This window comes from Vicugna pacos, unplaced genomic scaffold (genome assembly GCF_048564905.1).
Source record: "Vicugna pacos unplaced genomic scaffold, VicPac4 scaffold_20, whole genome shotgun sequence".
Classification (NCBI taxonomy): Eukaryota; Metazoa; Chordata; class Mammalia; order Artiodactyla; family Camelidae; genus Vicugna; species Vicugna pacos.
The window spans coordinates 31,186,721-31,203,633 of record NW_027328741.1 but is presented as its reverse complement, the minus strand read 5'-3'; positions in this window follow the sequence as shown (position 1 = coordinate 31,203,633).

The following is a 16,913-nucleotide window of genomic DNA, read 5'->3' as shown; positions in this document are numbered from 1 at the left end:
GGCCTTCCCCAAAAGCCCGGGCGGTCCGGGCCCCAGGCCGCTGCTTTCCCAGCTGCGAAACTCGGGAAGGAGCAGGACTGTGTTGTGAGCCAAGGCCGCGCTTCCCGTTTGGCTTCCTGTGGGCCACTCCCCACCCCTCTCTTCCTGGGTCCAGGTGTAAGATTTTATCTTCCCTTTTCAACCGACGTTTTGAAACAGTGTTTCAGGTAACTGTCAAAACGCTAAGCATGCAAAACCCTAGGTTAACTTGAGGGAGTAGGAGAGAAGAGAAAAGGAGCGAAGTTCACTGGTCACTTGCTGTGGGGGTGGGTTAGATGGTCACAGTGGTGAGCGTTTACTGTCACATGGCTCCATATACTTATCATTATAGTTATTACTGTTACTAACCCCGGACAGCACAGGTGTGGAGGAGGCATGACCACGGAACATGTGCTCATTGAGCTTAATTTTACACAAACAGTAAGATTTCCACAGAATCAAGACAGGCAGTAAATGCCAGCTGCAGAGGACAGCCTGTGCAGGGTTGGGAAACAGCATGGCATGATCAGAACTTTAGCTTGATTGGCTTGAAATGTAGAGGGAAAGGGAAACTTCACACTGATGAATCAGAGAGGATACAGCTGTTTTTATTAAACTAAAATGGTTAAATCAGTCTTGTTGGTTAATGATTTGCCTTAGCTATGTGAATTTGGAGTCTGCAAGTATTTTATAAGTTCTATAAGAGGCTTATTTTTAATTTCAGAACTCTTAAGATATTAGAAATTCAACTTTATTTTATAAGAATTTTTTTAAAAAATTTATGTAAGTGCTTATTAAACTCAATTAGAACAGAGTTCCTTTAACATAGGAGACTTTATTATTTCATGTATTAATACCCTCTAGAGGTACACAATGAAAAGTGTAGGCCTTTCTGATTTATAAACAGACACACAGACACAGGGAAAACAAAGAGCATGTAGCTTCAGTAACAGTTCAAGAGAAAACTCAGAAACAGAAATTTTCCCTGGTCAAAATATCAAAAAAAAGCACCTGGGGCTTATATCCCTTAATTGGTTTGAGCTCTAAATGGACAAATACACAAATTTTTTTTTAAATTGCTAAAAACAAGATTCTCTGTCACGTTGAATAATAGAGTATTTTGAAGTTTAAATAAATACCAATAATAGAGGTATGAGGGAGGAAAAATATAAAATACTGATACTTTTTTTTTTATTTGACCTTAAGATGCATTCTTAAGTACATAGGAGAGGAATGTCATGATGTGTGCAGCTCACTTGCATATGGTTCTACATTATTAACAATGATTGAATTTACGTGGTGGGCATATGGGAATTTATCATCCTATTAAACAGTTTTCTGTACTTCTGAGATTTATCATAATAAAACATTGGAAGGAATCTGTTAGACATAATGCTCTATGTGAAGTAATTTGTTTCCTTTGTGAAATTCTAGGAAGGTTAAAATGCACGTTCATAACATCAAGAAAATCACAAGCGTTTACGATGTAATCAGAACTATCTGAGGAGCTGTGATACCTGGTGAGTTGGTGAATTTTTTAAAATGTCTTAAAACATTTTGTTTTTACAAAGATTACAGGAGTAAGAGAAGATGAATTTTAATCAACTCTTGATATTTTTTTCCTGGTTGATGTGATATAATTAAATGTGAGAAAAAAAAGGTAAATTCTAAAAGGAGACTCTGCCTTGGTGGTTTTCTATGGAGGAAACTCAAGCAGGAGAAAGTTTAATTTAAAAATATAAATTACTGTTCTTTATAATACATTCTAAGTTGTCATTGTTTTGAATGTCTTCCTTTCCAGACAGGTGTGTTATTCTGGGAGGTCATCAGGACACCTGGCTATTTGGAGGTATTGACCCAACCAGTGGAGTTGCTGGTTTGTAAGAAGTTGTCTAGAATTTTGGAAAACTGATTAGTAGAGGTAAATAATGTTTCCTTGGCAAGTGATGACAGAAAGTGACTCAGTGAATTTTCCTTTGTTTTTAGGCAGGTGTACCTAACCATGTATGTTAACAATGATTACAGGCAGAAGACCAAGAAGAACTACCATGTTTGCCAGCTGGGATGCAGAAGAATTTGGACTTCTGGGTTCCACAAATGGGCTGAGGTAACTAAGATAGAAAACTTCTTATTTTCTTGGTCAACATGTATCTCAGGGTAATCAGATGTGTTCCATTACCTGATATGGTTTTAATTTGTATAAATACTCAAGAAAATTTAAGAAATAGAGTTTGTTTTTGCTTTTACATCAGTTTGGCAAAACAGAACAACCTCTTAATTACTGGGCAAAAGCCAATTTTTTCATTATTGCTAAAATATTTTAGTTTCTATTTGTATTTGTTTTGTGACAAGTAAGTAAAATCTGTAAGCTCAGAAAATAGTCAAACCTAGGAAGCTGCTTCTGACAGGTGAATTAGCTTATCGAAAAGCTGATATAGATCCTTGGCATTAATTTTCAAGTTTTTACAGTTTCCTTGGATTTCTTCTGTCTAGGAAAACAACATGCTCTTTTAAGATGACTATACTCTGAGTATAGTCTCTCCCTTATGGATTCCATACTAAATTGTAACCATAGGTGTATTTTACCATTTACAAAAGTGCCTGATTGGGGAGTATAATACAATGATTTTGTAAATTGAATTACTCTAATATTTTAAGGATTTATTTTTAATTCAGTTATGATTAATTTTCATTTGTCACTGGCTCTTAATGCTTTATTTTAAATTGTCTCTCATAGGCTCCCTTCTTTCATCTTCTTCCCTTAGGCTCTCTGTCCAGTAACTCTGAGCTCTTACATGTTCAAGGTAGGCTTGTGTATTTTTTTTAAAGGCAGGTGCACCAAAAAGCACTGTCCTTTGACCATCCTCTGCTTTGTTCATCATTTATGAGTCCAAATTTTATAGAATTGATTTAAAGAATGTCATATCTTTCTTGCCATTGTGTCTGGTTTTTAAAATACTTTCCTTCTGAATCATTTCCTCATACTTTAAAATAATAATATGAATCAAATAAGTATGGGGATAAAATCACAATTACTTGTATCACATTTGATTCCATTTATACTGCAAAGTCTTACTATTATGTTGGTGTTACGAAATTGCATCTCATAATACACTTATTTAGATGAATCAGATCTTATTCATTAAGGTCATTTACTTTTAGAAATATGTAATTTCTTGTGAATACATGTATACAGAAATACATGTGTCTTTCTATAATCTAAGCAGCTTAAAATATAGGTAAAATAATCCAAGATATAAGATAATATGCCTTGTATTAATTTAAATTCATGTGAGTTAAAAGACAACTTGAATATTATTTCCCATTTTCTACTAGCTTCTTGATCATATTCAGCAGTACATTTACTTTCTTTACATATAGTTAAGGAATCTTCTTTATTTCTACTGTAACTCTGTCATAATGGAAACTCTCAGCAGAATCAGCTGTCATCTATCCTGTGTGCAGCGGCGAGAATCCTCATTTGTGGGATGACCACTCACAGCTTTAAATGTTTTTACTGTAACTGTTCTTATAAGGTAGCAAGCTAGAGAGAGAGAAAGAGAAGAGTTCTCTCCTCATATTCCCATCTGTGTGTGATGACGTTAGTCTTCCTCTGTTGTATTTTTCTAGAATGTGTGTGCATGTGTGCGTGAGAGAGAAATGTCTTGTCTTTGTCCTAATAGCCACTCTTCTCTCCCTCTAGTTGTTTCTCTATCCTCTCCTTTTTTTTTTTTCTTTTTTTCTTCATCAGTATCTTCTTTTTCAAAAAATTCTGGATAAATCAAATTTCCATCTTCCTCACTTTTAATATGGTAAAGTTACTTGGATCCCCAACATCAAGGGATCTCATACTTTAATGTATGTAAGGATTGCCAAGGACACCTTTTAAAAATACAGATTTCCAGGCCTTTGAGCAGTTCTTATCCAGTAGATACAGGGTGAGGTTGAGCATCTCCAAGCCTTCCCCCTTCATATTATGGTGCAGGGGTTCAGGGACAGTTTTCCTCTGCATCTCCCTGCTGTTGCTATGAACAGTGGCTACAGCATCACTAATATTTTCTTTCTTGTTTTAATTGCATTAATATTGTTAACCAGTTAATAGCATTTTCTTAAAATTATGGTCAGAGGCATAGGCATTTGATTTATAATGGTATCTGCAGACCACTCTTTTATTGAATTAATTTGTTTTGTTTCTATTTCCACAATTGTAAATGCTGGGAGTTAAGTGACCACTTTACTTCAACTACAGGAGAATGTGAAAACACTCCAGGAGAGAGGGGTTGCATATATCAATGCAAACTTGTCCACAGAAGGTAAATTTTATTTCAGATTGTCATTAAATAGTATACCAGCATTTAAATCTATCAACTCCAACTCATAAACTAAGATTATCCTCTTTCTATGAGATGCCTCAATAATACCTCCATTTTTCCATTTTACCAGAGAGAAAATTATTATGAATCATAACTAAGCTATTGATCCTGACTTCTTTATTATGTGTACCATTTGCCTATCTTGGATTACTACTTAAAACTTTAGTACTTTTCACATTCTTCCTGTGGAGCTATTTTTAAGTTGGGCTAAAATATTTCATACAGAAATACTTCCTATATGTATTGGAACGACTCTGAAATAAGCACCCACTACAGACTTCCTTTTAACCCTGACATGTGGCATGTGCATCTGTAGGCTTTCATCGTATTACAGTTATTTCTAGGTAAGTGTCACAGGACACATGTTAGTTACTGACATACTCTAATGTCTTGATGTTGAATTGAATGAATGAATAAAAAATGAACATTATGGCCTTAATGTTTCCTTTGCCAAAGACCCCTAAGTACTGCTGCCGTAATGAGCAATGACCCTTACTGTTACTGTGGGAGCTGTGGCCTTAGCAGCAGAGTCCGCTTCTGCAGTCTCCTATCCCGAGTGTGTGCTGCAGCCTCTCTGGCTCCTGAAGTTATTTCCACCTTTGTGTTTTAGTTTTACCCAGACTGTCTCTCTGTCTGTCTATGTATCTATCTATTTATCTATGTATCTATTCTAAAATTTTATTTATTTGTTTTTACTGAAGTATATTTGACTTGTAAAATTAGTTTCAGGTGTACAGCAAAGTTATTATATATATACGTATACATTGTTTTTAGAATCTTTTTCATTATAGGTTATTATAAGATATTGAATGTAATTCCCTGTGCTATACAGTAGGTCCTTGTTGTTTATCTGTTTTATATGTAATAGTGTATATATGTTAATCCCAAACTCCTAATATATCATATATCTCTCCCCTTCCCCCTTTCCCCTTGGGTAACCATAGTTTCTTTTCTATGTCTGTGAGTCTATTTCTGGTTTGTAAATAAGTTCCTTTGTATTTTTTTTTTTTACATTCCACATATAAGTGATATAATTTGATATTTGCCTTTCTTTGTCTGACATACTTCATTTAATATGATTACTCTCTAGGGTCCACCCTATTTTTTATTCTCCAGGAATGATGCCTTCATTTTGAAGTCTGTTATATCATGTTTATAATTAGAAAATAAAGTTAGAATTAAATATAGGTTTGAAGTCCATTTGGAGGTATTAAAATACTCTCTTATTTAATTTGCAGGCAATTATACTCTCAGAGTGGACTGTACACCACTTCTTTTCCAGTTGGTATATAAACTGACAAAAGAGGTATGTAAATAGATCTGTCATAATGTTTTCTGATGAGTAGATAAATCAATAACTTTTGTTTTCTAAATCACTGATATTTAAACTGGTGACAGACATAGCTGATTTGTATAAATAACAAATCAGAACGAGCTTTAATACACTACTTATGTGACATAACTATGAGAACAGTAGTGCTAGTGTCTGTTCGAATAATAGTTCCTAGTAATTATATACATTTGTTATAATGTGCAGGGTCTATTGTTTAATGGGGCAGAGTCTCTTTGATATAACAAAGAATACTGAGCTGGGATGGGGAAGCCTTGGCTGTGAAGATTGCCTTGGCTATTCATTCATTCATTCATTCATTCAGCAAGTATTTATTGTGTGGTTACTATGTATCAGGTCCTATGAAATGAAGTCTAGCAGCAACAGTGATAAAAGGACAAGGTTACTGAATCCAAATACTTTGTCATCTAGAGAGGCCACAGACCTGTAAATGAGGACTCAGACTTCACTTGAATAGTGGATACTACATACAGTGGAGGACAATTATGGAAGAGAGAAGCTAAGACCCTGGGGTAGCTGGTGAGCTTGGGAAGCATTAGAAGGTGTTTACAGAAGGATTAGTGGTTAGGCTGTAAAATGGAAGGATGTGACAGTCGGGAGAAGGTTTTTCCTCAGAGGACACAGGACCTAATAAAGATGTGGATGTGTGAAAGAACATATTTCCTGACCTCTGGGTAATGCAATATGACCTAAATGTAAGGTGTTGGTGAAAAAACTGGTAAGAAATGGGGCCTGACACATAGGCCTAAATGTTCATAAATCTGGTGATGGAGAAATTAAAGAATCTTTAACAAGGTTGTACATTATCATATTTATTCATTAGAAAGATTATTCTGTATCAGTGCAGTGAATAGGTTAAGCTGTAGTAAGTCTAAAAGCAAAATGGAAGTAATTCCACATGCTTATTTAGCAAACAGGAATTTATAACTACAAGTTATTGATGTAAAAATTACTCTGAAAACTCTAATGCACTCTGAATCTCTAAAAATTATGTAATCTACTCATTGAGTATATGTGTGCTTCATTTAAATATTCCCCCATTATAGAATTTAACTGTAGAGAAGTTTCTTTCAAGTAGGTATCACTTAGATGACAGTGGGAAGTAGATGTCACATCTCTGTGGGTTCTGTTTCCCAGTCGCCCTTTGTCTTGCCCTGTCCTTTTCACTATTAGTGTCTTTAACATCTCATCCTCCCAAGTGAGCATCCTCCCATGCCCATCACAACTCCCACCATGCTGGAAAGCTTAGGTCCTTGATCCTTTTATTGAAATGTCCCATAAAAACATCTTATCTAAAAGCACGCTGTAAAGACAGTCCCTGTTGGAGAATCCTTCTCAGGAGATACATTTACACTCTGTCCTACAGAGGAGGCTCCTGCCTTTATAGGAGGGGTAGTAAGAATTTTAGGGCCAAGAAGAAGCTTAGGTCTATCCCCTTTGTACCTTTATTCAATAAGTATTAAATGTGTAAGTGGTTACCATAGTGACAGGATGAATCAAACCTAGATTCTGCTATTAGGGTGTTAACTGTGTAGCCAGGAGAGACTATGATAAAGAATTTTCAAATCCAAGATAGAGATTAAAATCACCAAAGTGAATACAGATAAAAGCGGTGTGGGAAGCCAGAAAGAAATGTCTCAATTTATCATTTTACACGTTGGAATTAAACAGCCTGCTTAATAGGAAATTGCAAAAATTTTTCCCACTTTAAAGGCTCTTTTATGTTAATTTGAATTTAATTTTCATGCCACTTTAGATATAATGTATTTGTCTTTCAGAGTTTTTGTTTTAGGTATTTTTTTAACAGTTTAACTGGAAAATTTAAATGTATCTTTAGAAGTTACATTATCAGGATGAAGTAACTGTCCAGAAGAGAAGAGTGAAATTTTATAATCTTGTTTGATTTGATTGTCAGTGGAGGAATCAGACATCATTCATCTGGAGAAATGCTATTGGTTGCTGAAGGCTCAATCGCGAACTGGATGATTTGATTTAGAGACATTTGGCCCATTGGTTTCACCACCAATTCGTCCATCTCTGAGTGAATGTGGGAATCCTTCTATTTTCTACAAATGTTCTTCGCTAAACACGTGAGCCCTGTTCTACCTTTGGAGCCTTGTGTATGTCGGTTTACCTTTCTGCACCTGAATATTCTCATATATAAACTCAATTTGACCAAGACAGTTGTTATGAAACTGCTCCAGTGTGGTGCCTCAGCGTCTGGTGCAGGGGTCAGGGTAATGGACATTGAATAGGCAAAGCTCTAGCTTCCACGCATGACCCCACCTCTTCCTCAGCTGAGGAGTCTCTACTGTATTTCTTTTATATAGAAGAAGTTTCCACTGCTGTATCCTTCCCCCACCCTTAAAAAATTAGGAAACCACTGGACTTGACCATCTCTAAGGTCCCCACTTAGCTCTGATCTTTTCACTGCTATATATATATGTTTTTCAAATGAGGTTTACAAAGAGTAGTTGTGGGTGATAATCACAAAAACTGTATTTGAAATCTGAAAGCTTGGGTTCTGCTTCTGATTCAGACCTTTTTAAAAAAACCTATTATTTTTAGCAAGTCAGTTAACTACTTCTTAGCTTCAATTTTCTGCTCTTTGAGGGCACAGAATTAGATTCTTAAATAATCTCTATTCTTCAGATTTCTAGTGTGTTTTAGAAATACTTGTTAGGGGAGCTAGAACAGACAGGGCTTCTTCAGAAGTGCAGTTGTGTTTTTACCTTTTTAGAATTGGAGATTGAGAAATCATTTCATTTGAAAACAAAATGATTCCATTTATTTTTTATGAAAAGTTTAAAAACCACAGGATTAGATTATAAATTGCCCTTTATTTGTGAAATTTAATATATTTATACAGATTAAGTGGTACAATGAAGACTGCAGTACAGAATTTCTTTCTCTTATAGTGTGTTTTCTTTGCTTCATGAAGGAGCTGTATGAAGCTTGTTAATATCACAGTATATGTTTGATAAAGTTCAACTTTTCTTCTTTTTTCCTTTTTCTTCTTAATCTTTCCAAATTAGGATAATTGTGGTCTCTGACTTTTTTCCAGGTAAAATTTTAAAACATATTTTTTTCTTTTTTAAATACTACAATCATTTTTGACTTTTGGAACTAATATAAGATAGAGACAGGTAGGCAGACAAAACCAAACACTGAATGGTAGTATTTTCTTCTAGGAAGTTAAATTTTGGTTATAATTATGCCAGGAAAAACAAAAAAAAAAAACTTCATAAGACAGTGGAAACTACTGTTAACTTAAAAATTAAGTCAGTTTATGGGAGTCATGCCTCCTTTCATAAGCATGCCATTATTAACAGGAGCTTTGTTGGCTGTGATTTATTGTGTGTTTTCCTATTTTACAGGTTTATTTAATGCCTTTGGTGAAAATCATGACAGCCTCATAGATTTTAAGGAGATATTCTGTGGGTTAATAGCCTGTTGCAGAGGGCCTCTGGCTGAAAGACGGAAATGTAAGTGTGTTAAACATCACAAAATTTGGAAACTATACAGGAAAAAAAATCAGCATTCATTCATGTAAAAAACCATTTGATTAAGGCTTGAATTAATCACTTTGACAAATAGCAGTCTCTTCCTGAGGTTTTACTGAGGTCAGTGTGAAGATTCAATCATCTATTCTTTTTTACTGTGGAGTAATTTAGGATCTTTGTTATTAATAATGGTTGATTTTCCAGATGAATGTATAATTCATGATAAATGAACTACGTCAGTCATGATGTGTTTGAAAATGTTAAGCATATAGAAAATATTTTTTAGTAGTCTATATAGAAAATTTGTCTTGCTTAACTTGAATTCCAGCTTATTTTCTATCACTTGTGTGTACTGATATTTTATTAGCAAAATTAAACTTACGATAAAACATTTTTATTAAATACTAAAATTGTCTTTTAAACCTAGCTAAAATGTTATAGTGTAATTTATAAGCATATTACAGTAATAAATCTTAACCGTATTTGGGGAAATGCAGCAGTTTACATTTAATTGGAACCTAATTCTTATATATTAACTAGGATCATTATTTCTGTATCTTTCTAAAATAGAACTTCACAAATACTGCATATTTTGGGTATGATACTTAATATTTTCATATTCTTTAGTAATGTTGTACTGTGATGCACTCAGTTAATTTAATAGTATAATTATTACAGGAGTGTTTGAAGTAGATAATTATTTAATCTTAAAAATTTAGATTTCTTTTTTCTTCCCTGATAGTATACAATTACTCTAACCTGGCTTTGTGATAGATTATTTGTTCACATTAAAGTTCTGATATTAAAGAGGCTGAAGTCTTTGTTTCTCAATTGAGGTTAATTATTGCCTTAATTTTTTTTTATTTATTTTTTCCAGTGTACTAGTGGAAGTTGACCAACTAGACTAACTAGTAATTTTGCTGATATTGATGTTAACTAGCAAAGTGCTGATATTTTGGATTCTTAGCTTGTTGTATATAAACTTCATTGAAGATTTGAAATGGTTCTTTGGCAAAAATATTGGGTGCATGTTAACTACATTGGAGAGCCTCTTTATAGAGTCATCCCTCATTATCTGCTGAGGATTGGTTCTGAGACCCTCTCAGATACCAAATCCATGGATGCTCAAGTCCTTATGTAAAGTGACATAGTATTTGCATATAACATATGCACATCCTCCTGTATACTTTAAATCATCTGTAGGTTACTTATAATACCTAATACAATGTAATTAATTGTAAATATAATGTAAATGATATGTAAATAGTTGTCAGTGCATAGCAAATTCAAGTTTTGCTTTTGAGAAGTTTCTGGGAAATTTTTTTTTTTTGATCTGTGGTTGTTTGTAACAGGTACAGAGGGCTAACTGTACCAGCCTTTTGTTGATTCTTAAAGTAGATGGAATATTTTCAGCATTATAAGAATCAATTCTGATCAGTTTTAAATATTATAAATTAATTTAAAGGCTTGAATTACCTTCTTAAAATCTGTGAGATATTGTAGAGTAACTTGGCCCTTCTTTTTCAGTTTGCAAGAAATTTAACTTTAGATTTAGGTGAAGGATAGTGTTCTCTAACCTGGCTAATGACATAAGGAGAGAGACTTGGGAAGTGTATAGGACTTCCTACAAGTTCAAAGGACTTTAATGACACAATCTCCTCCAAATAAGAACTTAATCCAGAATGTAGTTGTTTGAGGAACCAAGTAATTTTACTAGGGCAGCTTCTAATAAAATGCATTATACGTCAGAATATTAAAGTGATTTTCCTCTGTATGAGTCTTTTCTTTAGTTTGCTTCAAGGTATTTGACGTTGACGGTGATGGAGTTCTTTCTAAGGTTGAACTGAGAGACACGTGGTTGCACATTTAGAGGTCTGGATGGACAACAGCACCGATGATATCCTGGTAAAGTCTGATTGTATACATTTTCTTGCATCTAAACTTTCAACAGGAACATAGAGTGAAGAATTTTTCAAAAGAGGTTGAGAAAAAGGTTTCTTACTACTTCTAGTTGCTATATTATGCTACTCAAAATATTCATAGCCAAAGATGCAAAATTGGGAAGAGAATTTGCCTTAGAAAATTTAATAAACTAAATGTATTATGTTAAAAAAATGAAACCACAGGAAAATTCTCATAAATTTTTAAGGCAAACAAGCAATCTATTTCTGGTAATTAAAAAATATATATATACTTGACCAAAAAGTATTTTATAGTTCGGCTACTGGTGAATAAAAATAATACCTGCTGTTTCCTAACTACTAATTTGGGTGTCTGTTTTTAAAGGAATTACATGTGGATCTATCCAACATTGTAGAAGACACATTGAATGTGCATGACACCACAAAGGTGAGTCTAGCAGAGACTAATTTATTCTTTTCTAAAAATACGTTATATTCTGAATTGGCATATATACCTTACATATACATACTTGAATCTTTTCTACATCATCCCTGCTAAATGCTTATTTGGACCTGTGGTTACAATGCCTCCAAGTTGTCTCAAAGGAAAGCCCATTCCATCTTTAAACAACTCCATTAAGTTTTATTTACATAAAAACATTTACTATATTTTATAAGCTAGCCACTTAATAAAAATTAAGTAGACACAGCCCTTACCGTCTGTATTTTATAATCTTTACTTCTCCCGTTTTAATACATTATGGTAAGAATAATTAAACTGTAAATTAGTACGTATTTATGCATGATTGTGCATGTGTGTAGAAGAATTTGTTAATCTGTAATTTGCTCACAAAATCACTCAACTTGGAAAGCAAGCTTCGTATTATAAAAATTACCTCACTCAATTCAGATTGTGCCAAAGGTATGTTTTTAGGTAACCCTACAACTACAGATGCTGAATTATTAATCTTTCCCCAAATCACATTTAAACTGAAATCATAAGAAATTTTTACTGTTGGCTTTGCAGCTATCAGTGACTGTCTAGAAGTGGTCAGAATTTGTTTTCATCCAGTGGTCTTAGTGTCAGGAAGAGCTCCTTTTATTGCTTACCATTTAAATAAGAGTTGGAAAACTCCCAAATGGAGCTTTTCTAGTGCCATATGACAGCAATCAGAACATGCAGGAATAATCTTGAAGGTTTGATTTGTAACATTGTTTTTACCTGGCTCTTTACTGCCCCCTCTTGATGTTAGAAAATACTCTATTGCAGAATACCTTGGTTAGTAGGGCAAAAGGAAATGAAATAAAGCCCAATCACTTGAGGCTATGAAAGATTCTGTAAGAGTTTATGTTTTAAAGAGTTTGAGTGTTAACTCTGCTATCCTTTTAGAATATTGATAATGTGCTACTCATAAAGCACTATTTTGATGATAAAATGTTTTCCTCTGTCTTTGGGCCAGCAAGCAAGTTCTTGGAGGAGTTATTTAAAAACCCTGTTTCAACAATGTGAATCCCAGTCTTGTACATCTATTTTGTTTTAATGAAAGACAAAAAATATATAAATAGTCCAGTCATACAGAACACAAATAAACTATATATGGAAACATTTTTGTTCTACTAATACAAAAAATACAGTTTAATCAAATTTACAGTATTCTTTATGTGTATTAAAGAAATGGGGTGTTTTATAGTGATGCCCAATGATAAAGTTTTATGAAAGTAATACACATACATTTCTGGAAATATTGCAAATTGCTGCATTTTGGGTGGCAGTATGACTTTAAAATAGTTAATGACATGAATACTTCTGTACTTTTTTACTTGTAATATCAGTCCTAAGAATTTGTCCTTTCAAAGACCATCATTTTTTATGTATGAAATATGTCAAAGTGAAGAGTTACTGTGTGAGGGTACTAAATTGCAGATAATATTTAAGATTTTTTTCCCCTTAGTTTTGATGTTACTTGTTTTTAAATGACAGGGGATAAAATACCCACAGGAGTCTGAATCTTGGAAGCAGAGCTTGAGAATCTTCAAAGCCGTGTAATTTAAACCTGTGAATTTCTGTAATCTAACTCAGTATAGGCAGTGAACCTATTGAACAGTTGAGTTTAAAAATAAATCTCAGAAATTGTTTAAAAATGGCAAGTTTTATTTCTTTTATAATAATCACTTTGTATCTTTTAAAACAACAGGTGGTCAAGAATAACAAGACAGAAACCCCAGAGTTGGAATTATTTCCTCAGTATCTTCTCTTCCTGTGACAGCAGCCTGCCGCTTGGACACAGCAGTCTAACATCTGGATGAATATGGGTATGATGTTCCTGAGAATGTTTCCTCAACATTTACCAAGAGGTAACTTAAGAATGCAGCAAGGATACCATGTGTTTCCTTTAAAAAATAAAAAACAAAAGCCTCAAATTCTGGTGCTCAAAATCTGCTGCCACTGTACTAGTAACATATTTCCATCTATTTTCATATGGAATCAATAAATCACTGTGGGGCTTAGATCTGTGGGCATGCACAAGACTAGATGGGATAGAGGCAAAATCTCAGCAGCCCACTGAGAATGGTCCCGTTTTGGTTTGTGAACATACAAAGATAATGAGTAGAAGTAAATTATACATACTTTGTTTCCTTGAGAACAAGCCATTATACGTTATGTGCTTGACCTAAATTACAGTCTGCCAGTCAATGACTACTCATCTCCACTCAGATTTCTAAGAAGTAGTTTCCTGGGCAGTATCCTCTTTTTTTTTTTTTTTAAGCAAAACATGATATATTCCTCATGCTAGGTCCAAGGTGCCTTTAAAAAGACAGATAATACAAAACAAAGAATATATTTTTGAAAATGACACATTTCCTCTGAAAAACATCACACCTATCAAAATGACATATAAATAAGTTCTCATTTTATGTATTACATGCAAAAATCTCCCTTTTGTTTCTCTGAAGTTAAATTTTATTGATGGCAGGACTTGCTCAATGCTTTTGCCTTGCAAATATTTGAAGTAGTTTTGAGGTCATCCATTTACACAAAAACTTCATGTTACCAGTGCCAGAATGTCATTATAATATAATAGTATGCAAGAACTACCTATGGACCCAAACCACCCCTGTAAGTGGAATCCTTCCTTTGAAATTTAATAGGGTTTGTTTTATGTCTTAAAGGTTATGTTCAGATATTATATGGAGACTCTTTACACTGTTTGGTAAGAGTTACAGGAGAGCAGTAGACTCGGCCTAGCTAAATTTCGTTTTCAGTGAACACATCAAAATCACAGAACAGAGAAGTAAGAATCTCTAAGAAACACTCTTGATTTAATTTTCCATTGAATAATAGCTTTACATTGCTTTCATGTACCCATAGCACATATCTTTTAAAATTCTCTTTGAAAGGTAACATGAGAGGCAAGATGTGTTGTTGCACTTTCAGTTAAGTATCCTTTGTAACTCTTGCTGAGCCTAAATTTTTGCTGCTTCTGTAAATTCCACTAGATTTGTTGGTGCTATTCAGATGTGCAAAATTATGTATAATAAGTGGCTGCCTGCTTAATGAGCGATGCTACAAAAACTGTCTAGAATTCAAATACATTTCTTATGTGGCTTAGGACAATAGAAATTGGACACTACACTTGCAAATGCTTCTGAATCCTAGAACTGGGTCATTACTATGTTACTGACTTCAAAGATCATCCTGCTCACTGCACAACAGGCCAGTAAATCAGGAGATGAGTTGTTGGGGCAAGAAATAGCGATTTTATTTGGAAAGCCAGCAGATTGAGACCGCAGACTAAGGTTTTGCAGAATCATCCTGCTCCAGTCAGAATATAGGCTCCTTTTATACAAAAAAAAAAAAGGAGGGGGTATGGTTGGTTGTTGCAAACTTCTTGCTGTAGGAATTCTTTGTTCTTGCAGCTGTCCACGTGGGTCAGTTCATGGTGTCCCTGTAAACCTCCAACAAAACAGAGATTATTTTCTATTCTGCAACTTACCTTTATGTGCGGAAGTGTTAATATCCTTAAAGGTCAGAGCCTTGAGAAAGGCTCTCCTATTTACCAGACAGGCTAAGGGCAACATTGTTTTACAAAAGGTGCAGAGATAGGAAGAATAAGCCTAGAAAACAGGGCACAGTGGTTAAAGCTAAAGGAACAGATGCAATATAGAGTCAGATTTGTTTTCCATTACAATTATGCTACAAATTTGTTTTTAATTTGAAATTTTATTTCTTACTAATTCATTGTGAAATCAATCATTAATCATTTTGAAGTTTATAAAAATATGCTTTCTTGTTGTAATCTTATAACTAATCCTCTGATGTATAATTGGAGAAATGTGCTCCCTTCAGGAATTATCTTCTGCTTGCTAATAGTAAATGACTTGTTTGGCTAGATGTTTAAAAATTGATCATAGTTGCGTTTTGTTCTCCATAATGTAGTTTTCATCTTTCTCATTACTCTTATTTATCAACTGTTTACTAGGCTGTTTTATTCCTTTTGAAGTGACAGGTATACAAACCTTGCCACAGTTACATTGACTTAAACATAGCCTTTTCAACCGACAAGGCTGCAAAAGTCATTGTTAGATGATTTTTCAGCCAGTTTTCAGTGAGTTAATTCTTTTTGGAAGCTCTGAAAAAGCAGATGATGCCAATACTTCATTTTTATTTTTTAGTAGGTGAAGACTCAAAGCACATTTAATGGGAGGAAAAAAGCTAAGTCACCATTAAATAGGTGGGAAATTATCTAGAGTGTATAATTGTACCCTAGATGTGTTATATTGATATGTTACATGTGCTTTTGTTTTGGGTTGCTCAGTAAACTATAACCTTCCATAGGTAGAGATGACCATTTTAAGCTACAGCTTTTGTCTCTAGATGTTGGCTGAAACCAAGGTTTAGCAGATTTTCTTAGCAACCTACTTTTGCTTTCCATAATCTGTTATCATTTCTTCTCCCTTCTCTTTTGAAGGATGTGGTTAGACTTTATATATTCTTCCTTTAGTCTTTACTCATTCCCCATGTTGCCACTCTTTGTTTCCACCTTGAGCCCTTTGAGAGCTCAAGGTCATCTGCTGTCCTTTTATTGGGTGAGCAGGCCATGATTCCCCCAACACACACTACCTTTTAATATGGCTTTTTTTTTTTTTTTGGTCATGGGAAGCCTTTTGGCTTCATTTTAAAGGTCTATTTGGCCATTTAGAGTCTATGCCAACTTCAAATTTTAGTAAAAATTTCCTGTGTTACCTGTGTTAATTGTACCAGTGTGCCAGGTAATTGGGCCACTTAATGAGAGTGATGGGATTAATAATTCAAAGACAGTTTAAGAAAGCAGATCAGGTAAATCCAATTATCTATCTGAAATTCAAGTCCAGTCCCATTTTAGCTCCCCCATTCTTACACTGAGTTGTGGCTTTGCTGTTGAGTGTGACCCAGCTGAGGGCAGCCAGGACACCAATGTCCACTGACATTTGCCACTTTTCAGGGGATCCAAATACTGCCTTTTGTTTTTGGGCCGTTGTTTCATTGTTCTCCCTTTCAAAGTCTCACTCTTAAGACAATTGAGCCGCTTACCTTCATTCTAAAGTTTTTAAAGTCTCTTTATAAAACTATTAAACCTGTAATTCTCACTTCCCATCATTATTTACTTAAGTGGCCTGGCCTCCATTACTGAGAGGGGTGCTGTCATACTCACATCTGCCCTTTTCGTTATGTGGTCACTGTGACAATAGGAAATGTCCCCTCTCCAAGTGCACTGTCAAAGCAGGT